This window comes from Lissotriton helveticus, chromosome 2_1, assembly GCF_964261635.1.
Source record: "Lissotriton helveticus chromosome 2_1, aLisHel1.1, whole genome shotgun sequence".
In the NCBI taxonomy this organism is placed as follows: Eukaryota; Metazoa; Chordata; class Amphibia; order Caudata; family Salamandridae; genus Lissotriton; species Lissotriton helveticus.
In genome coordinates this window covers 833,092,815-833,115,369 of record NC_136059.1, presented here as the reverse complement: position 1 = coordinate 833,115,369, position 22,555 = coordinate 833,092,815, and positions in this window count along the sequence as shown.

Genomic DNA, 22,555 nt, shown 5'->3' with positions numbered 1-22,555 from the left:
TTTGAATCTTTGTGTCATAACCGATTCTTCTTTCTTATAGTCTTCCTCCATACTACAATTTCGCTTGGCGCGCAATAATTCACCAAACGGAATGCTGTTTATAAGATTCTTTGGGTGGCAACTTTAGGCTTGTAGCAGACTGTTACCTGCAGTTTTTTTTCTATATAACTTGCTGCAAATTTTGTTGTTTACAATCTCAAGTTTGCGATCTAAAAACTCAATTGGTTCTTCACTAGTCTCACTGGTAAAGTGTAGGTTAAAACAGTTTTTATTCAGTATCTGTACAAATTCGTCTGCCTTGGCTTGGTTTCCATCCCAGATGCAGAAGATGTCATCAATGTACCTTACCCAGAGGACGACATGGTCCTGTATTGTCTGATGTTCCTGCCAACCTGCTCCTCCCACCAGCCGAGGTATAGACCTGCAAAGCTGGGGGCGAAGCAGGTTCCCATTGTAGTCCCCTGGGTTTGTTTGTACAAAACTTTATTAAAAAGGAAAATATTATTTTTTAGACAAATTGTTCTCATTTCCAGAATTATTTCCATATGTAACAGAAATGATAACGATCTTCCTTTAGGAAATGCCTGCATGTATCTACACCTTCATTTTGTGGAATGCTGGTGTAGAGACTGCATATATCCATGCTCATTAGTAGGTATCCTTTCCTCCACTTCATGTCCTTGATATTCCTCAAAACATCACTAGTGTCTTTACATTAAAGACACTAGTAATTTTTTACTGGTAGCAATGTCTGTTGCCTACTGGACTGCATCATCTGCAATCGCGACTCAATCTGAATTGTGAGCCCAGCTTTCCGCAATGTACATAAAAGGCAGTAGTCTGTACAGACATAAGTCTGCGGTGCTGTACCGCTGGGTTCGCAGGGTGCCTGTGTCGAGGAGGCTGGCAGTCACGGCAGCGGCCTTGTAGCAGGGTGAGGGCCAACGCTCTGACAGACGCGTTGGCCTTCCCAGAAGTGAACCGCACCCAGAGCCCCGGCCTAATTATTCAAACTCTACGCTGGAGTGGTGTACGGTGGACCAGCCCAATCTGCTTCTGCTTACAGGGGGGGGGCAACACAGCTACATGACTGACATTCAGCTATTGTGTGGCTGAGGGGCCATGCTGTTTTGGGAAGGTCCGCTGTCATGTTTGGCGCTGCCTTAGTGGTAGTAGGTGGGGTGGTCCGGGGGGGAGGTCCTGGGGGTGGTGGCAGTGGGTGTTGTGGCCTTCTTGGGTGTTGGAGCTGCATGATCAGTAGCTCTATGACATGTGTTGGTCTTCAGATATGGCTCTGGGATGGGCTCCCTTTCATACTGGATGTAGTTGTCCTGTGTTACACCAGTAAAAGGCAGATGCTAAATTCTTACTGCTAACACAGCTTATCACCTATATTTGGATTGCATTGCAGATTTGGCTGGTCGTTGAAAATATCGGGAAGTTAAAGTTACATAATAGCACAATTTGGTTTTCAAAATTACTGAAAAAAACCCATAGGTTTAATGAACATTTTAATTCGAAATTAGCATTTAAAAAACCTTTGAAATTCACTGAAAAAACCATAGATTCCAGGGATGTTATAGTTACTTGGACATTTCTCTCATACAAAACCATAGAAATTCCCCTGTTATAGTTAGTTCAGCTAACTATAATTCGTACCCCTGCAATGCACTGCAGATGATGCCACATATCACATCATTCATGACATGGTCAGGGACATCACTGATAACTTCACTGATGACATCTCAAATGAGATCACTGATGACATCACAGATGACATCATCCACATGAAAATCTGATCCACCTCCTCACACTCTAATATAAACTTTGATACGCCCACTGTAAAATACAGACCACCATTTTCGAAACCAGTGGCACACCAATACCAGTTACTACATACGCATTCACTGATTCTTAGGTCTATACACACATCCACTCATTCACCAACACAATGACTCATATATGCAGTCACTCATCAAAACAAAACTATCACACACCTAGTCAGTCATGCAAAGAATCAATCACACTTCCATTTTCTGACCTATACAGTTATACACACACCATATCACTTTTTACAAACAGAAACAAATGCATACATACTCTCTTATACAATCACTGATACAAGTAGACATCTTCCATATAGCTACTCCCACAATCACTGACTCTCACGTATATTCATGTATATACTTCAACCTTCACATACACTGTCTTTTACATATGTAGTTACTTGGACAAGTAACATTGAGACATCGATTCCCCCACCAACACACCCAAACACACACTCACCCACCCATACAGCTGTTTCCACATGCATGCTTGAACCCATCCACACAGTGAATCAACCACTCAAAGATCTATGCACTGAGACATATACCCCCCATCCACCCACACACACACTCAGGCACACTTACAAATACTCAGGTAACCAATCGATAATCCACATAGACACTTATGTAGCTACTGACCAACCCATGCAGCAGCTTATACAACAGACAGACTAATACAGACATTCACACAGTTTAGTCACTAACCCTTGTATTCTGTAAGACACATGTAATCACTCACTTAAACAATCAGTCACGCACCTACTAAAACCTCCATTCAGACACTTGTACACCCACCATTTCATCAATACTCATTGGTATATATATATATATATATATATATATATATATATATATATATTTATTTAAAATGTTCCTATGGAAACTAGGTTCTAACTATAACTAAATACTGGTGACCACCAGTAGGTAATATACCTAGGTATATATATATTACCTACTGGTGGTCACTAGTAGGTAGTTATCGTTAGAACCTAGTTTCCATAGGAAAATAATTTTTTGATTTGCTAATAACTTTGGCGTCATTTGACGAATCTTCATGAAATTCTCAAAAAAAAGTCTATCCAGGGCAGCTCCTATCCTGAAAGTTTGGGGGTGATTTGTCAAGTAGGGGCTGAGAAAAAAGGGGGTCCCAAAATGCGTTTTCTGCATGTTCATTTCCATAGGAAATTTTGCGACAAGCTACAGCCCGAAGTGCTGAACAGAATTACCCCAAATTTGGCAAAAACGGTAGAGCTTCGTTTAAAAAACGACATTTCTGTTTAAAAATGGTGTAAATCCATTGAGTATTTGCTGAGAAATTAGAAAAATAAAAGTTTTGATATCTGGGCGGAGCCTAAGTCGCGTGTGCGAGCTTTACTGTGATTGGCTGCCAACACTCCAAACCAGGAAGTGTTGGCAGCCCTCTTGTGTCTCGTTAGAAGCGAGTCACCAGAAAACAGAAAAATAAAGATATAAAACAAGAGAAGAGGACAGGGTAGAAACACCCTGACCCTCTAGGCCTGCTCAGGTGGTCGTAGAAGTACTCCCAGGGCCCAAAAAATAATAAAAATATTTTAAAAGACCCGCTTTTTATTTTAATGAGGCCCTAGGGTGGGCTAGGTTCTGGTGGTATTTCTTCAAAAATAATAGCAGGAGCTCGCTGGGGCTGCTGGGGCCAGCTGTGGTCCCCGCAGCCCCGGGGCTTCACTCATGTTAGGAGGGGGGTTGCACGGCACCCCTCCTGGAGCCCTCCATGTGCTTATAACTTTGCCGTTGTTTCATGAATCTTTACGAAATTATCCCAAAAGTTTCTCTTTTTTGATCAGCTCCTATATAGAAAGTTTGGGGGTGATTGGTTAAAGGGGGGCTGAGAAAAAAGGGGGGTCCCAAAAAGTGTTTTCCCAATGCATTTTTTATAAGAATCTTTAGACAAGGCTACAGGTCAAGCTGCTGAACGGAATTACGCCAGATTTGTCAGGGAGGAAGGTCCTTCGCCCAGAAAGCACGCTTTTGTTTTAATGGGGTAAATCCATTCAGTAGTTCTTGAGAAATATCAAATTTTACTGACATCTGATTGGCTGAGGCGTTACGAGCACGAGCTTGCGGCTCATTGCCTGTGAACAGTTGAAACTAGGAAGTGTTGGCAGCCATTTTGTGACTCAATTGAAATGAGTAGGGGAAAAAAGGAGAAAAATTGTATAAGAGGGTATTGTAGGAACACTGTGGAGTTTCTTTAAGCAGTTTGTACGGTGCAGACGCAGAAAGTTTAATTGTTGCGTTGGCCGTGAAAATCACGTCCACAGAATAATGGTGTGCAGTATTGCGTCAAGGTTGCGTAGGTTCTGGAAAGCGCATCGGGAAACAATGCGCCTTATTGCGACAAGCAGTGTGTAAGGGGGAACACACAGGCAGTGTGAATTTTGTGTAGGCCATGGAAATCATGCCCGCAAAAGAACGATGCGCGGTATTGCGGCAATGTTCAGTAGGCTGTGGAAATCATATGGGGAAAACAACAATGCGCCGTATTGCGGCCTTCCATTACTATAATGCGGAGTAATGTTTACTTATAATGCAGTGTTCACTTTTATCACGGATAGTGTCACTTTGTTAGAGGAAATTTAATATTATGAGGGAGGGCGTGTTCTCTCCCTGTGTGTAGAACAAAATGAACGTTTAATTGGCTGAGGTGTTCCAACAATGAGCTTAATGTTCATTGGCTGCGAACAATTGAAAGTAGAAGTGTTGCCAGCCATTCTCTCCCCCTCCACGGAGTAGCAAGGACATCTAATTGGCTCGCATGTTCCAAGGAGGGCCTGCCAGAGCTTAATGTTGATTGGATGCGAACCATGAAAAGTTGAAGTGTTGCCAGTCATTCCCATCCCCTCCGCGGAGTAGTAGGGACATCTGATTGGCTAACGTGTTCCAAGGAGCACCTTCCCAAGCTTATTGTTGATTGGCTGTAAACCATTGAAAGTAGAAGTGTTGTCAGCGATTCCCTCCCCCTCCGCGGAGTATCAGGGACATCTCATTGGGTAACATGTTCCAAGCAGCACCTTCCCAAGCTCAATGTTCATTGGCTGTGAAGCATTAAAAGTAGAATTGATGGCAGCCATTCCATCCCCTTCTGCGGAACACCATGGACATTTTATTGACTAAAGTGTTCCGAGCACAAGTTTGCTCCTTATTGGGTGGGAACGCTTCACTGTTGTCAGCCATTTTGTGATGCACTTCAAAGGAGTACGGGAAAATAAAGTAGTAGAGGGAAGGGTAGGGACACTATTAGTTCTTTACAGTGGTCACAAGGTCATGGACAGGGACTGTGTAGGTAAAAATATGTTTTTATATATTTTAAGGGCCATTTATATAATTTGCGTGGGGCCTACAAATCACGTCGCGAAAATAACAGTGTGTGTGGTCTTCTTTTTATTAAGTCAGCGGGTGGGATACTTCACAGGAGCAGTATTTACTTATAATGTGGTGGTTACTTTTCTGACAGGACGTGCTACATCTTTGTTTTTTTAATTTTTTTTTTTTTTTTACATTTCCTGTGCTATCCAAGTTGCTGAAAGTGGCCCTTTGCTCCATAATCTTAGGTAGTGGACCTAGATATGACCAGGAACAAATACAGGAAACCCCGATAAAGGGTGCTCCTACCTTATCCCACCCAGTTACTCAATAAATGCTAAAAGTAAACTCCCCCCTCCCCAAACCCCACCATCGGTGCTCGGAATATGTTACAGTCATGTTGGTTAGTAGGCACAGGAGTCGTCAAACAATGGTTCGTGCTGTGTATCTGTCGCGTTATAGGGGTGTGCTCTAATTATGTTGTTAGATCTCTGATTCTTGCCGTGTGTCATAGTCGCGCAGTGCTTGTACCAGTGCGTCCCACGCTTGCGCCATTTCTAAAGCCTTGTCATTCTGTTGGCGCCGTGCAGATTGAAACCTCAACATACTTTCCCCACCAGCCCATTTAAGAAACTCGTCTCGCCACCTAGTGCCCATGGGACACGTCAATGCCTTCGAGTGTCGTGTGATTTCACGTTTCGCAAGGATGAGCCCCATATCTATGAATTTGCTCGTAATCTTATTTTTAGGGGTGTGAGGGAAGCAATGTAGGATCCCAACGGCCATGTCAAACACTAAGCCTCTCTCCGTTATCTCGTTAAGAGTGTCTCCCACTGCCTTCCAGTATGGAGTTAAGGCAGGACACGTCCAAAGCATATGTTTTAACTCTACACCAACTGCCGTGCATCTGGGACATCCTGAGGGTTCCGCAGCAAAGTATCTTTTGTTCTTCCCCGGGGTCAGGTATGCTCGATGGAGGATGTAGAAATGTACTAGTTGGAATCGCGAGTTGCGCGTACCCTTCCAAGCCCTTCTCAGCAATTGCGCCCATACTGTCTCAGGGATCTCTCTTCCTATATCAGCTTCCCATTTACCCTTTAGCGTCACTAGAGGAGGCAATCCTTCATTGGTCATTCTGGAGTAAAGGCACAAGACCGCTTTAAACGTTCCCGCTGCCATTATAGTGTATTGGCAAGCCATCATTGTTCTAGGTTCCGTGAACCCTTCTCTCCAATGCGCTTGTATTGCTTGTGTGAGTGTTGAATGCAGTAGGAAGTCCCCTCTAGGCAGGTCATATTGGTCTAAGAGTATCGGAAACGGCAACAGCGTTCCATCGCCGTAGAGGTCCCCCAGGACTTGGATCCCCGCTTCCTCCCATCGCTGCAACTGCGACCAATCTCCGTCGTGCAGTAATGCTGTCAGCATTCCTAGCGGGATTTCGGGGGAGTATGGGTGCAACACGCCCGCCCTACGCTGTGTACGGTTCCAGCATAATCTAATCATGTTTTCCTCTTGCGTGATGTCTCGAAGGTCTAATTTCTGCTGAAGCGCTATAAAAGAAAGCACATGCTGAGGTATTCCCAAGCCCTGTTTATTTTCTGGTCCTCGAAATTTGCGTGCTATTTCCTGAGTGTAGGTCTGCAATTGAGCTGCTAAATAGTATACTTCAAAGTCGGGGACCGCCAAACCCCCCTCCGACTTAGGTCTCATCAGCGTTGTTAAGGCTATTCTGCGTCGGCCTATCCCCCATAGGAAGGACACCATCATGGATTTCAGAAGCCTGAAGGTAGCAGGAGGAATCCAGATGGGCAGCGTTCTGAAGTAATATAGGAGCCGTAGGAGCGCCACCATTTTGAGTAGCGCAATCCGACCCGCCGCTGATAGCGGGAGAGTAGCCCAAAAGGACATGCTGCCCTTCAACGCTCTGATGCCGCGGGTAATATTCCCCTCCAATACGTCGGCAGGGGTGTGATAGACATAAACCACTAGGTATTTCAGGCAGCTGGGTTCCCATCTGATCGCCCTGATCGTGGAGGGCTGGGCCTCTCCCTTGCGTATTGGGAATAAACATGTCTTGGACCAGTTTACTTTGAGGCCGGAAATTTCGCCAAAGTTTGGTTAAAAGATTGTCGGCTCCTACTAGAGCCTCGTCAGCGTCCTCAAGAAAGAGCAAAAGGTCATCGGCATACCGCGATATATATTGCTGAACAATTTTGCTCCGTAATCCCCTATAATGGGCTCCCGTACGGATTGACATTGCGAGGGGTTCAACTGCCAATGCAAACAGCAGCGGAGACAGTGAACACCCCTGTCTCGTGCCTCTTTCTACTGGGTATTGTGTAGAGATTAGTGTACCCGTCTTCACTCATCTTCTAGGAGCCGTATCAAGCGGCGTATGTTCATAGTAGTGTTGCGCTTAGGTATGAAACCAGCTTGGTCATCATGGATCAGTGTGGCCATGTACTCTAAGAGACGGGACGCTAAGATGCTGCTTAGAATTTTGTAATCGGTAGTCAACATCGATAATGGTCTGTATGATGTTGTATCGCTACTCTCTCTTCCAGGTTTAAGTAGGGGAATTGCCAACGTTTCTCGCATGGAGTGCGGTAAATGGCCTAATTGTTTCGCCTCTCTATAGACCTCTAGCAGCCGTGGAGCCAGCAGATCTATGTACTTTGCATAGAACTCAATGGGTAATCCATCAAGACCTGTGGTTTTATTATGTGCCATCCGTTTTATTGCACCCTGAATTTCTCCTAGCTCGATGTCTTTGCCCAAATACTTTGCTTGTTCAGGGTCTAACACTGGGAAGGGGAGCCCCTCAAGAAAAATATCTATGGCCGGAGTGTCGGCCTTCAATTTGCTTTGGTACAGGGTTTCATAATAGCTTGTGAAGCAGCGTAGGATCTCAGGTTGGGTGTATACTTCGTCTCCTTCCGCTGTGCGTATGGATACTCTGGGGGAACTTCTCTTCGTGGGGTTGGCGAGCCAGGCCAGCAAGGCTCCTGATTTGTCGCCTTCTGCATGGGACCTCGCTGTATATGCCTTGTAAACGAAGCTACACAGGCGTTCTGTTTCAACCGCGACCGCTTCTTTCGCCTCACTAATCTGCTCTTGTAGTTCGGGATGGCCAGGTCGCAAGAGCTCCATTTCTAGGAGTTTCCTATCAGCTCTATTGAGGTCCTCTAAGAGTACTTTCCTTACTCCCACCTGCTTACCTATACAAAACCCTCTAACGACCACCTTGAAGGCATCTCATTCCGTTGCTCTCGCCTTTGTTGTGCCAACATTATCCTCAAAGTATTGAGTTATTCTCTCTTCCAGTGCATCGTGGAAAAGTGGGTCTTCCAATGTTTCTGGGCATAGTCTCTAGGTGGGGACACAGGAGGCACTAGGGAACCACTGCATGGTGAGCAATAGTGGATTATGATCCGAGATTGTCCTCGACAGATATTCCGTTCTCACAATCATTGGTAGTAGAGTCGGAGTTCACAGCATCGCATCGAGCCGCACATGGAGCTCGTGCATGCCCGAGAAAAAGGAATAATCTCGGGTCTGCGGGTGTTGAGCACGCCAGATATCGGATAGGCCCCATCTCGACTGCCATTCCAGCCTGCCCTTAGCAATTCGATGTGTTGGGGAGTCCGCCAACGGAGGATGCGATCTGTCGAGAGTCACATCCAGTACTGAATTAAAGTCACCTCCCATTAACAGTGGCCCTACTAGAAAGTGAGCGAGGGACCCTGATAATTTCGTAAGAAAGGTCAGCTGGTCCACATTGGGTGCATACACGCTACATAAGGTGATATCCCTGCCTCTCAACTTTCCCGCTATGGCAACAAACCTCCCCTCAGGGTCTATAACCTGTCTGGTAATCTGAAACGGGACCCCAGCCCTAATCCAAACTAAAACGCCCCTGGCAAACGCTGAATATGTGGTATTATACACTTGGCCACCTGCGTTGCAATGCTATCCCCTCTGTCTTCGTTGAATGTGTTTCTTGCAATGATGCAATCTGAACTCCCCTCCGGACTAGATAGGCATGTATTTTGTGGCGTCTCGTCATAGTGTGGAGTCCCCTCACATTCCAGGTTATACATCTTAAATTAGATAAGTCACCCATTGTCCCACAGTGTCCTGCACCCCCTGTCCCAAATATTCCCCAGGTGTTCTAAGTATGATGAACCGACCGCACCAATGGTATGCCATCCCCCCAACATTACTGAATTCCCCCAAACTCTTCCCCCCACCCCCCAGAACAGGACCTAAAGACTGCAATCTAGCTCCCATCCAAACACTCCCAAGAGAAACTGACAATTAACCCAACAGTAGTCACCATGGGTAAGCCTTAAGAGCAAAGAGGGGGGTTGGGTATCAACGGGAAGCCGCCCCCCACTTGGGCTCCTGTCGTGCGACCGAGCCTTAAGTAAATATATATATCAAAACCTCAGTCCGTTTCCCAACTATAAATGATTAGCTCCCATCCTCGTTTCCCAGCCAACAGTTCACCATAGTTCACGTCTGAACCTAAGCCGCTCACCAGAGTCTCTCATTGCTCGTCCAGTAGTCCTTCAGCTGTCGCTGGGGTGACCGCAGGCAGTGGCACACTGTCAGTTTCTGAGGTCTCAGTGTCCGATCGGTCATCACCTCTGCCGGATTCCACCTCCTCTCTCGATGGAGAATCCTGTGATCCCAAAATGTTAGATATCACCTACAGGACTCCCTGCCGCTCCGCCGTCGTCTCCAATAACGAAGGACGCCTGAGACCCCTATGTCGATTACGGATCCGCCTGGATCTCCGCTGTGGTAATCCCACTGATATAGTTCCAGGACGTGGGCCAAAGCCCTCCTTGCCGGTTCTGTACAGTTCCAGCCAGGTGCAGGCGTCTTCTGGCATGTCAAAGAATTTGGTGGTGTCATCAACAATTATTCGGAGTCAAGCTGGGAATAATAAGGAGTATTGGAGGCCCTCGCTTCTCAGCTCTCTCTTAACTGCCAGGAAGGAGGTCCGTCTGCACTGCGTCTCGTAAGTATAATCCGGGAAGATGTTGACTTTGCTGTTTTCCACCTGAAAGGGGCCGTTCAAACAAGCATTATGAAGTAGCAGGTCTCTGTCTCGGTAGTGTAACAGCCGTGCCACCACTGGACGCGGAGGTCGTCCCTGCTGCCGCGGGCTGGACGGGACTCTATGTGCTTGTTCCAGCATATAAAAGGTGGACAGACCTTCTGGCGCCACCGTTGTCTGGAGCCAATCTTCAAGATACCTTACCATGTCCTTCCCCTCCACTTTCTCCGGCAGGCCTACGATTCGAATGTTGTTCCGGCGATTGCGCCCTTCAGCTTCCTCAGCTCCTCTCTCCAGTGTGTCTATGCGGTCCAACACATTAGCCATAGTGGTTGAGAGGGCCTTCTGCGCCGGTGCCAGGGTGTGGACCGTATCCTCCACTTCTTTGACCCTATCAGACAGTTTGCCGTGGTCTGCTTGGAGCAAACCGAGCCCCGGGGCCACTTGCGCTATGTCTTGCTGGAGCGCTGCACGGGTATCCGTTATCGCCGTCAAGATCTTGTCTAGCTGGAGTTGTAAGTGGGGATCCCTTGGCTGATCGGAACCTTGTCCGGCATCTCTGCGTCCGATGTGGATTGTGTGCTGCTTTTAGTTCCTTTAGGTTTTCCCATGTCAGTAATATCGTCCCAAGTGGTCTTTGACAGGCGAGGGGGAGTTGTTCAAAAACAGGAGGGCCTCGCTGGAGCCTATCTCGACCGGCGTTTGCCCCAGTGGTCGTCAGGGACACCGCTCAGGTGTGCTCTGCGCAGGCAGAGAAGTACGCCTCAAAGATCTGGCAAGTAGTCCACAGGCGCTCCGTCACCAGTCGCAGCGGTCCGAGGCAGGATTAGTCACAATCAGCAGCGCTCAAGACCGTCCGGGTTAAAACGGCGTCAGTAAGAGGAAGTAGGTGACCGCGCGTCTCTTCGTAGTGTAACAGTCTATCAAGCGGCAGCCCCAGGGACCCCTCAGTTTATCTCAGCAAGGGTCGCTCCTAGTCCCATAGATCATCAGCTGTGACACCAACGCACCTTCAGTGGGAGTGCCATATCATTTAAGTTCGTAGATGCTCCGGGGATGGTGCTAATCCCAGCCGCTCGAGGATCTGCAAAGGAGGAGGGCTCATGTGGGTGTCCAGCGGCAGCAAAGCACAACCAGTGGACAGTCATCTAATTCCATTCAATATTGCAATCTGTTAGGCGTCTGCTGGTCAGTATTGTTTGTAAAGGTCGTCTCTCTGGCCTGTCGCCAGGTTCTTCCCCAGGTCACTGTACCGTGTCACCCGTGTGAGCCCCAAAGTTTGGCAATCAGTGGCGGCTGCCCTCTTCAGTTCCCCCAGCTTATGTCATCAGGCTCCTCACCGCGGGGTTTCTTCTTGTGGACTTGCCTCTGCTCCGCGGCGAGACCCTCGCAGATCTCGCCCCCTCCACCTCTCCCACCCAGGGGGTCCCCGAGGCGGCGACGAGTCGACCCGTCGGCGCGCGGGTGGGGGAGGTCGTCCAACTGGCTCAGCACCTGGGCTCTGGTGGTCCAGGCGGTTACGTGGATACCGCCCTCCGAAACCGGGCCCTCAGTTTATGGGCCGATCACCGGCAAACCTTTGCCAAGTCAGCGAGGTGTCTCAGTGTCCATCCCTTTAAGAGCCGCCCGACAGGTGTTATGAATATCGTGGTCACTCACGCGGTCCTATGACCGCAGCCAGGACCAGACATCAGCGTGTGCGTCTCCCAGCGAGGCCGAGGCTTCCTGCCCAGTGATCTAGCCAGCCGCCGGGGGGAGGGTGGGAAACGGACCGTCACCCACTCCGCTTGTGGTTCGGGCAGGATGCAATTCTGGCGTAGGCCGGGATCAGGGTCTGGTCGTGGGTGGTTGAAACCGGTGCGGTATGGGAGGCCGATGCCCTCATCGAGCTCCAGTAGTGGGAGGTCAAACTCTTCTCCTCCAGCTCGGCGGTCCGCGGCTCACCAAAGCCGCCTGCAATCTGGCCGCACGGTCTCCGGTATTATCCGCACTTCATTCTCCTGTGCGATAGTCGTCCGACAGGTCGTCTCATCTAGGGCCACCGTCAGATCGGAAAGCAGTCGGGGCCCACAGGGGCAGCCACAGTCTGCGGCGCACCAGGAGTTAAGGGGACCCTGCAGCCGCCATTTCGTCAATTCACTCCGGGCACCAAAGGCAGCTCACCGAGCCCGTTTCTCGGGTCCACAGGGTCGGTAAGGGGGTGTCCCGCAGCCACATCGTAGGAGTCCCCTTCTACTGATCTTGCAAGGGGAAATGGGGGTTATAGAAGTTCTTTGTCAGGATAATAGAAGGCTCGATCACGGAGCCCAGCGCTTAGGCGACCTCCTTCATCGGCGCCCAAGCCACGCCCGAGGTGCTACATCTTTGGAGCAAATATTATAATATGGAAGAAGGGGCTGTAAAAGAAAGTGCGCTGTTGCGTTCTTCATTTAAATAAGGTTCTGAGTAAGCTACTTCTCGGGAGCACTGTTTACTTATTATGTATAGTTATAGTGCTGTGCTTACTTCTGTCGTGGGTAGTGCTATTACCTTGCAATAAAATAGTAGGTGTGATTGCGCCGCAAAAAATTAAGTCTAGGTTTGAAACAGTTTTTATTAAGCAATCACGAATATACTTTCTTGAGAAAGTGTAGCTGTATATATCAGAGGGGGGACAAATCAAAATGTAATTTATAAAATATCCCTTAAGTGTGGTCACACCCTCCTCTTTTTTGGTCGCCTATAGTTTGTAAAAGTGTTGCCCCATATTCTTGTTAATATAAGAGGGTATCAGTTACTTTTAGATAAAGTAGAAAAGAAGTGCTACAAGAAACACTCCTGCACTGCATCATCTCAGGTCACAACAACAATAACAAGTAAAAACCAGTTAAACACAAATGACGTCATATTACCTAGAAATGTACACTTCATCGAAAAATTTAATAAAGCACTATGTATACAGTTTTTTTTAGGGACTACAATTTTATAAAATATTAGCAGTGTTGCGAACTGTGAGGTAGTAAGTTATCAATGGAAATAACTGTAGTAAATGTTGTTAATATCTCGGATAGATGGATCTCCAACCCCTCTGAAGTACTTATAAGTTCACAGTATTGTTATGTTATGTTATGTTAATCTTTATTTGTTAAGCGCAAGTACACCAGGTTGGTTTCTTGGCCCTGTTCTAAGATAATTAGGCTGAAATGAAAAGGTGTACCAGCTTGAGTAGACTGAGATGTTAACAGTATGCCTGCTTGAATACCCAAGTTTTTAGCAGTTTACGAAACCGCATGAGGTCTGTACATGCTCTGGCTTCAAGAGGTAAGGAGTTCCACAATTTAGGGCCTAAAGTGGCAAATCTTGATCCTCCAGCACGTTTTAGTCTGAAGGGAGGTATGACCAGGAGATGCAGATGGGCAGATCGCAGGTTGCGAGCGGGATTGTATCTGTTTAACAAGTTATCGATGAATTTAGGGTTTTTATTGTTCAGGGATTTGAAGATGATACATCCCACTTTGAAGGTGCATCTCTGGATTATAGGGAGCCAGTGTAGCTTCTTCAGCAAAGGGGTGGTATGTTTGCGCCTATTTGCTTAGAGGACCAGCCTGGTCACCTGATTTTGAATAATTTGAAGTCGGTTGACAAGGTAGGTCGGGATGCCAAAGTATAGAGAATTGGCGTAATCGATGTGGGATATTACCATCGCAAGGACTGCCTGGATCTTTGCTTCCTGGATAAGGAACCTACTAATTTTCCTTAGTTGTCTTAGCTGGAAGCAGCAAGTGGAGACCACGGCTCAAATTTGTTTATTCATGGTGAGATCACTGTTTATTATTACCCCCAGGGTTTTGGCAGAGGTAGAAGGTGTGGGGGGTTGTCCCAGATCTTTGGGCCAGAAAAGGGGGCTCCAGGGGCTCGTTAAGCCACCTGTGAGGACGACCTTCGTTTTATCCGGGTTCAGTTTAAGATGGTTGCTGTTCATCCAGTCCCGGATGAACAGCATTGTTGTCTGGAATTCGTGAACAGTAGTGGGGGAGTTGTTGCTTGGGAAGATTAACTGAAAATCGTCAGCGTAGTTAAAGGTTTGAATTTTCCTTTCCTTAAGTGCATGAATGAGTGGGAGAAGGTATAGGTTAAATAAGTCGGGAGAAAGGGAAGAGCCTTGGGGGGCGCCACATGTGTTTTTAATCTTGGAGGTAGTGCAGTTTCCCAAACGGACCGCTTGATAGCGGTTGTGTAGGAAGGAGCTTATCCATTTGAGAGCTAGTCCTTGGATTCCTGCGTCCATGACCCGGTCGACCAAGATGATGTGGTCGACCGTGTCAAACGCGGTGGAGAGATCAAGAAGCACGAGTGCTTGGGGGGACCCTCCATCCGCTTTTGCTTGTAGGTGGTCCAAGACTGATAGTACAACAGATTCTGTGGAATGCGCAGGGCGAAACCCTGCCTGGTGGGTGTCCAGGTAGTCTGATTGTTCCAGGAAGGCCGACAAGTTTTTGGCTACGTGGGCTTCAAGTAGTTTGACCATGTAGGGAAGCAACGATATGGGTCGGTCATTGGCCAAGGTCCTAGGGTCTGCTCCTGACTTTTTCAGGAGAGGGATGACAGATGCCTCTTTAAAGGTGTTCGGAACATAGCCTTGGGATAGTGAGATGTTTAGTAAGGTCATGGGAGGGTCTAGGCAGGCCGTAAAAGCTTCCTTTAGGATCCAAGGGGGGCAGCAATGTTTCGGGGAGCCAGATTGAACCTTCATCATGAGATCCGTGAATGCTTCTTGGTCTATCCTTGGGAAGTGTTCAGGCCTTTGTATGTTTTTAGGTTTTGCTTGATACGTGGGTTTTACACATAGGGGTATACTCGCTTAGATATTTTTAATTTTGTCAGCAAAGAAGTTGTTTAGGGAGTCACAAAGGGCTTATGAGGGTATGATTTTTTGGGTTACTCTGTCAGGGTTAGAGAGTTCGTTGATTATTGAGAATATATCCTTTGATCGATTTGTCGAGGTAAGGATTTTTTGTGAAAAATAATCCGTTTTTGCCGTTAGGATTGTTTTTTTGTAGGTTCTGAGAGCAGTTAGGTAGGTGTTTTTATCCTCTAGTGAATAGTTATTTCTAAATTTCCTTTCTGCTTGACGTAGCGCCAGTTTTAGTTTTTTTAAATCAGCGGATAACCACTTATGTGCATCATGGCGGCGGGCCCGTTGTTTTTTCTTAAGCGGGGCATGTTCATTGCTGGCGTTGGAGAGTCAGTGTGAAAGGTTTTCCTCGCATTCCTCGATGGAGGCGTGGGTGACAGGGATTGTTTTAGTCAAAGTTTCGAAAAATTGGCCTTTGTTTATGGTGTTCCAGCTCCTGTAGTAACCTGGGTCTGATTGGGGGATTTTAAGTTTAGCTATGTTGTTTATTGAGAATTTGATGAGATGATGATCCGACCAGATGCAGGGGCTCACCTCTAGATCAGTTATGTTCAAATTGGAAGACCACATCTGATCTAATATATGTCCCTTGATGTGGGTAGCGGAGGTGATGTGCTGGCCAAGATTAAGCCCCATCAGTAGGTTCATTAACTCAACTGCGTGAGGGCTGGGTCATTGGCCCAGTAGTTGAGATCCCCTATGAGTAGAGTTTTTGCGTGGTTGGTTATGAGGTGAGTCATCCGTTCACCTTGGGAATGTGGAAATTGTGGCATGTTTTGTAGTGGGTGATAAAGTATGAAACATATAAGGAGAGCTGAATCAGACTCCAGTTTTATCACTAGGTTTTTCACTAGTGGCAGGTCTAGTGGGGCAAGTGCTGTGACTTTTAGATCTCTGTGTTTAATGGCTGCCACCCCCCCTCTGGATTTTTCCTGTTGGCAGTTGGCTTGAAGCATGTAATAGTTGCTTGGTAGTGCCGCTAGGACATCGGAGGAGGAGTCCAGTGTTAACCAGGTTTCAGTTAGCAGTAGGATGTCTGGTTCATCGGTTGAGAGTAAATTGTGTATTTCTACTTAGTGTTTGACCAGGGAGCGGGTATTGAGGTAAGTTACTGTGAGGGGATTTCCTTCGTCTTTTGCTTTAAGGTTCATGTTTTTATTTTGATGTTTATCCTTATTAAGTTCGGGGAATGAGGATCTTGGTGCTATTATGCCGTTTGTAGTTATTTTTGCCCGGCAGCGTTGGTCAATTTCTAGTTTGTTGGAGTGAAGGGATTTCAGTTTGGTAATGGAGTAGGTGGTAATTTGGGCATGGTGGCTTGCCCCTTGCCCCGTTCGGTCGCGGACGGGCGCAGACGGGCTTGCCTTTGGCGCGCCAGCTTCGCGTCCGCTGGGCGTCTGCTGGCACATTGGTCTAAGATAGTGCGAGGCACAGGTGCCTGGCTCCGCCCTCCCGCCCACCAGAAGTGTCTAGCGATTTGTCAGCTGCTTCCAGGATGCCCTCCACTCAACCGGCACACTGCCGTGGTGGACCGGGGCTAAGAAGTTGGCAGACACAGGGTGAAATAAGTGAAAGGTACATTTTAGAAAAGGAAAGTCTAATCGTTCCCTTTTTAAAAACAGGTGGAATAAAAATCTGAGCCTAGTCACTCTAAGTATCCGTATCCAGAGTTAAAAGCACAATGTGCAAAGAACAAATGGCTAAGTTAAAAGATAGCGGCAGAAATTTCAGGTTTGTTTCAAGCAGCAGCCTTACCAAAATAGAGCTGCGCATACGCTGACTCCTTCGCCTAATGTAGTGCAAGGCGCGGGTGCCTGGCTCCGTCCTCCGGCCCACCGGAAGTGTCTAGTGATTTGTCAGCTGCTTCCAGGATGCCCTCCTCTCAATCGGCACACTGTCGTGGTGGACCGGGGCTAGGAAGTTGGCAGACACAGGGAGAAATAAGTGACAGGTACGTTTTAGAAAAGGAAAGTCTAATCGTTCCCTTTTTAAAAACAGGTGGAATAAAAAGCTGAGCCTAGTCGCTCTAAGTATCCGTATCCAGAGTTAAAAGTGAAATGTGCAAAGTACAAATGGCTGAGTTAAAAGATGGCGGCAGAGCTTTCAGGTTTGTTTCAAGCAGCAGCCTTACCAAAATAGAGCTTTAAAATATACATTGTGACTTTATAGTATTCCAAAGGAGAAGAAGAATAAGAAGCACAACAAAAACTTTTTTTTACAATCTCTATTCTGTAGAAGTCAGAAAAGTTTTTTCGTAGTGCTTAGCAGTCGCTCACTGCTCTGCTAACAGGTCACGTACTCCTTTAAGAATATATATGAAAGTAGTGATATATACAATACTATTCCTATATATTCTATAGAGAGAACGAGAATAGGAACCACAACAAAGAAAAAGAGAAATGCGAAAATATCAATTAGGAAATGTGGGGTTTATCAAATGCATTCAGTAAAAAAGTATCAATGTGAACAATCTTTTTTTAAACTGCAATTTCGAAAAATATTCTCACTGCAAAAATATCTGATCAAGTAAGTTATAAAGGTCAGTAAGCTGTATTTCAGATGGTTTACTCCTGGCGGCGACAAATCTCTAATTCCTCTAGTGTGAAAATATGACACTCTCCTACAATATAGAGAGTTTCACTGATGCCACACAAAAAAGGAAAAGGAAAAAAAGTCAATCACAAAACACAAGATTAATAACAAAATATTTTTCAGCGGTGAATAGGTTTAAAGCTTTTTTTCCGGAACTTTGAAATCTTTCGTCTTCACGCTGACTGCTCATAAACTTTTCTCAGAATAATGACTGTGAATCTTATAATATACACATTCATGGTATATGATTAAAGGGGGGAAATAAAGTAAGAGGGAGAAGCTGTTCACGTTACATATAAATCTTTAGTCTTCACGTCAACATGTCACCATTACCTCTGACGTTTGCTATTCTCTGATTATTACAATGTCACAGTATATAACCTCAAAGGAGCTAGAAAAGGAACAGTGTATCCTCTATTCTGGGTGATTCTCAATACAAGCTGCTGGCGTTAGATCTAAATGGCAAAAACAACCAATAACACTATTTTCGTAATAAAAATCTTTAAATATTCAAAATAGCTACATTTTTTAAATATCTACTATGCCATAATTAAACAACTTACAACTTCGTAATATGTTTTGTTGTCGCTAAAAAAGAATCCGATGCTAGAAAATGGAACCTGCATCACAGAATGGACACGCGTAAATAACTCACAAAAACAAAACTAATCGAACAACGTGTGTGGTTTATATACTTTTTGGTTATTGAGTAGTCTAAGGAAGGAAGATGCGGCTCCGCCCATTTAGATGTCACGTTTTATAGTTGACACATGCTCCCGCTTTTCCTGTTTCACTTGTGCATGTGATGGGAAAAGTTACAAAATGTGAAGCGGTAAAGGTTTCGCTTTCGATCCTCAAAAGTATAAGTTCCTTAATATGTACATACGTTGGAGAGCTTAAAAACTGTTACCCGGAAAACCATGCCATTTCCTTTCTTGTGACTAAAAACATCTATTAACTGCCGTAATTCTAAATAGAAGATATAAAAAAGGATTGTTCAGAATAGAAGAAAAAAAAGTATGTGCTAATATTTCTAATCACTATGGTTTTAAATTAAGAAAAACAGCATTTGTAAAGCGTACAGATACCCCAGGAAAAATATGCCTGCGCTCGGGGGCTTTGGGAAGATTAAGCATGGTGTTGCCCATAGTGACATAGTGGTAGACTAATGTGCTGCTGGAGCCTGGAATCGAACTGTGAGCACTGTAGTTCGAAGTCAGGTATCATAGCTGCTGCATCACACTTTTTCCACACTTATATGTTAATTTCTTCTAATTATGTTATTACCATTATTAAATTATAACTTATAACAGACTACTGTTACAGTTAGTTTTTCACTACAAAATTATGCACATCTTTTTAAAATGTACTTAAAAACAATATAGGTTTTAGGGATATTGTAGTTAGAAATTAGCATTTATAAAATCTTTGAAATTCACTGAAAAAAACCATAGGTTTTACAGACAATATAGTTAGAAATTAGCATTTAAAAAACCTTAGAAATTCACTGAAAAAACATAGGTTTCAGGGATGTTATAGTTAGCTGGATATTTCACTCATACAAAACCATAGAAATTCCACCGTTATAGTTAGTTCAGCTAACTATAACTCGTGCCCCCACGATGCACTGCTCATGACGTCACATATTACATCATTCATGGCATGGTCAGTGACATCACTGATGACATCACTGATGACATCTCAAATGACATCACTGATGAAATGCAGTAGCACACACTGTGATGGGCAGTAAGGAGCACACATCGTGTTGTGCAGTGCTGGAGCACCACTATGAAGTGCAGTGCAGGAGCACACACAATAATACATTTCTGAAGAGCAGACACAAGCAAATGAACTACAATCTTAAGCACTTTATGGTGAGATGTTGCCAGCTCATGATAGGTCTTGACACAGCTGGTGAAACAACTGACTGTGTAACTTCATTGACTCCAAACAAAAGTGCACAACAAGGTGGCAGTTCCAACTTCTGCCTTAGAAGTGGCCCTGTGGTCGCCTTGTTTACTATCTATATAACTGTTTATTATTGTATGTGCATGTTATTGTGTAAGGTGCATATGTACCGATCTATGACAAAATGACACCTTATCCCAGTGGAACTGTCTGGCGCTGCCCCAAAGTGGCCATTTCACTGGGCTGTGTCTCCAATAATCAGGCAGAGGAACCAAAGGCAAGGGCCTGGTAGAAAACACCCATACAAAATGTAAAAAGGAAGAAATATACTGAAAAAAGAATGCAAGGAAAAATCCAGAAGAGCCAACAATAAAGGAAATAAAACAATGCACAATACTGTTACAGCATTGTTTCAGGATGCCGGGGAACAGTTCTAATACAGAGAGGTTCATACTTCTGCAATAAAATCTATTATTACAATATTCAGATGCCATCACTCATATGCCAGTATAAGGGAGTGCCAGGGCACATGCATGGCGAGGCGCAGAAACAATCTTCTAGACAGAGAACACAAGAAAGCTTCTGAAGAAATAAAATTATAGTTTTAAAAAAAAGGTTGGACACTCAGCCATTCAACTCGGCAAAACTTTTGCCACAGAAAGGAAAATGTGATTCCAAAAATATGCAATCCAATACCTAATCCTTTTGGAAGTGCAGCATTGTGTTTTTCATTTTTGTCTTTTAATTCAGATTAGAAATATCCTGTATCCTTTCTTTGGAGTGGTGTTAGTGAAGTGCAGTGGTTTTGGCCAAATGTTTCGGTCTGTAAAAGAGCTTCTCTTTGAAGTCAAATTTTGAAATTCTCCTTATAGTTTCAAGGATCTGTTTGAGTATGAAAACTTCTAAAAAATGGCTAACATAAGCCCAGATATTGGAATATTTTTTTAGCTATATATTTTACATCTACCAAGCAGCGAAAATAAATTTGGACCAATATAGGCACATTATTTGTAAAAAGTGTACTAATAAACCCAGATGAACACATTTAATACTTTAGTGCCGATATGTTATCGTTAGCAGAGCATATATGACCGATGACACAATCTAGAATCAGTTTAGAGAGGAAATCTACTGATCTATTGTGAGCTTAACTCACTGTGCCTATTTCTTCTTCTGTGTTCTGCTTATTGTTAGGCACCATTGTTTGCCAATACACACTAAAATGGACTAGGTGTCCTAAATCAGCATAGCGGCTATAATGGAATGCTTCAATGCATAAAGATTATTATTGGCACTCAAATAAATGAAGTGCCATCATAACAATTGCTTTACTGAATCACGCAATTATCACAAGCTCAGAAACCTTACATGACTCTCCATTGGTAAAAAACTGGCAGCAGAATAATGGGCCCAATGGGGCAATATCTGTATTTGGGTAGATATGTGTCAAATTGTTCCATTTCCTCATTTATGCTGCTGCCAATGGTTTGACCAATGGAGTGAATGAGTTTGTGATTAACTAATTTTAATATGGGAAATGAACTCATTGACAGTTTTTTTGGCATTTTGTCTGTGATATTTAACAATCATGTGTCTTACTCAGTACAGGTTTATGTATGTATAATGTTCGCTAAATTGCACTGAATGGAAGTTGTTTATTTCCTTTTTTAATTGATAGATTTGATCATCATGTTATATTTTGGTTTTGCATGGTATAGATGTTTATTTGCTTAGCAAAGTTAACATACGCCCACTGGGGCATAATTCAGTAAAACAATTTTTATTACGATGGCACTTCATTTAGTTGAGTGGCAATAGTATTCTTTATATATATTGAAGTGTTCCAATATGGCCACTATGAGCATTTAGGGCACTTGGTCTATTTTCAGTGTCTGTACAACATAGTAAATGGGAAGTGCTTTCTGTGGGCCAATATATTTATAAAACATATTTAAACTTTACAGAAACACACAGTCACTTTATGATGTCATCAGTAATGTCACTGAGCATGTCATGAATGATGTAATATGTGACGTCATCAGCAGTGCATTGCGGCGGCATGGGTTATAGTTAGCTCAACTAGCTATAATGGCTGAATTTCTATGGTTTTATACGAGTAAAATGTGCAACTAACTATAACGTCCCTGAAACCTGTGGTTTTTTTTTCAGTGACTTTCAAAGGTCTTTTAAATGCTAATGTGTAACTATACCGTCCATGAAACCTATGTTTTTTCACTGAATTTCAAAGGCACTTGGTCTATTTTCAGTGTCTGTACAACATAGTAAAGGTTTCTTAAATGATAATTTGTAACTATAACTAAAATCATTCCTCGATGTCTGTGCTGACTACTGCTTTCGATCTACTCTGCGGATAGTAGGCCTCACAATACACATCGCGTCACAATTGCAGATGAAGCAGTCCAATAGGCAAGAGCATTGCTCCCAGTGCGGCCCACCCAGACCATGCATCATCGCTGGCTGCGCAAATGCTGAATGCTTCTAATGCCCCTATCTCAGTGCAGCACAACTCATGGACTCTTTATGATACATTATTTTGTGAATAATTTCGCCCTTTACGATAGAATCTTCTGTGTATTATTTCACATATGGTGACCCTACCTTGGTGCAGCACAAATCATTGACCCTTTCTGATTGAATCTCTGTGTCTGATACAATGATTACTGTTGTACTTGTTGCCAGCACCAACATTCCCAGAGGACTGGCTTACACTCACCCCACACGCATCCAGCACAGACGTCACTGGACACGTGACCCAGGTAATAAAAAGGAGTTAAGCACACATGCCCGTACCCAGTACCACTATTGATCTGTCTTTGTGTGTTCATTATCTATGAAACATGCTGCCCCTGGGCCCCACCACATTACATTGTGCTCTGGACATCGTATACAACCAACTTACCTTTG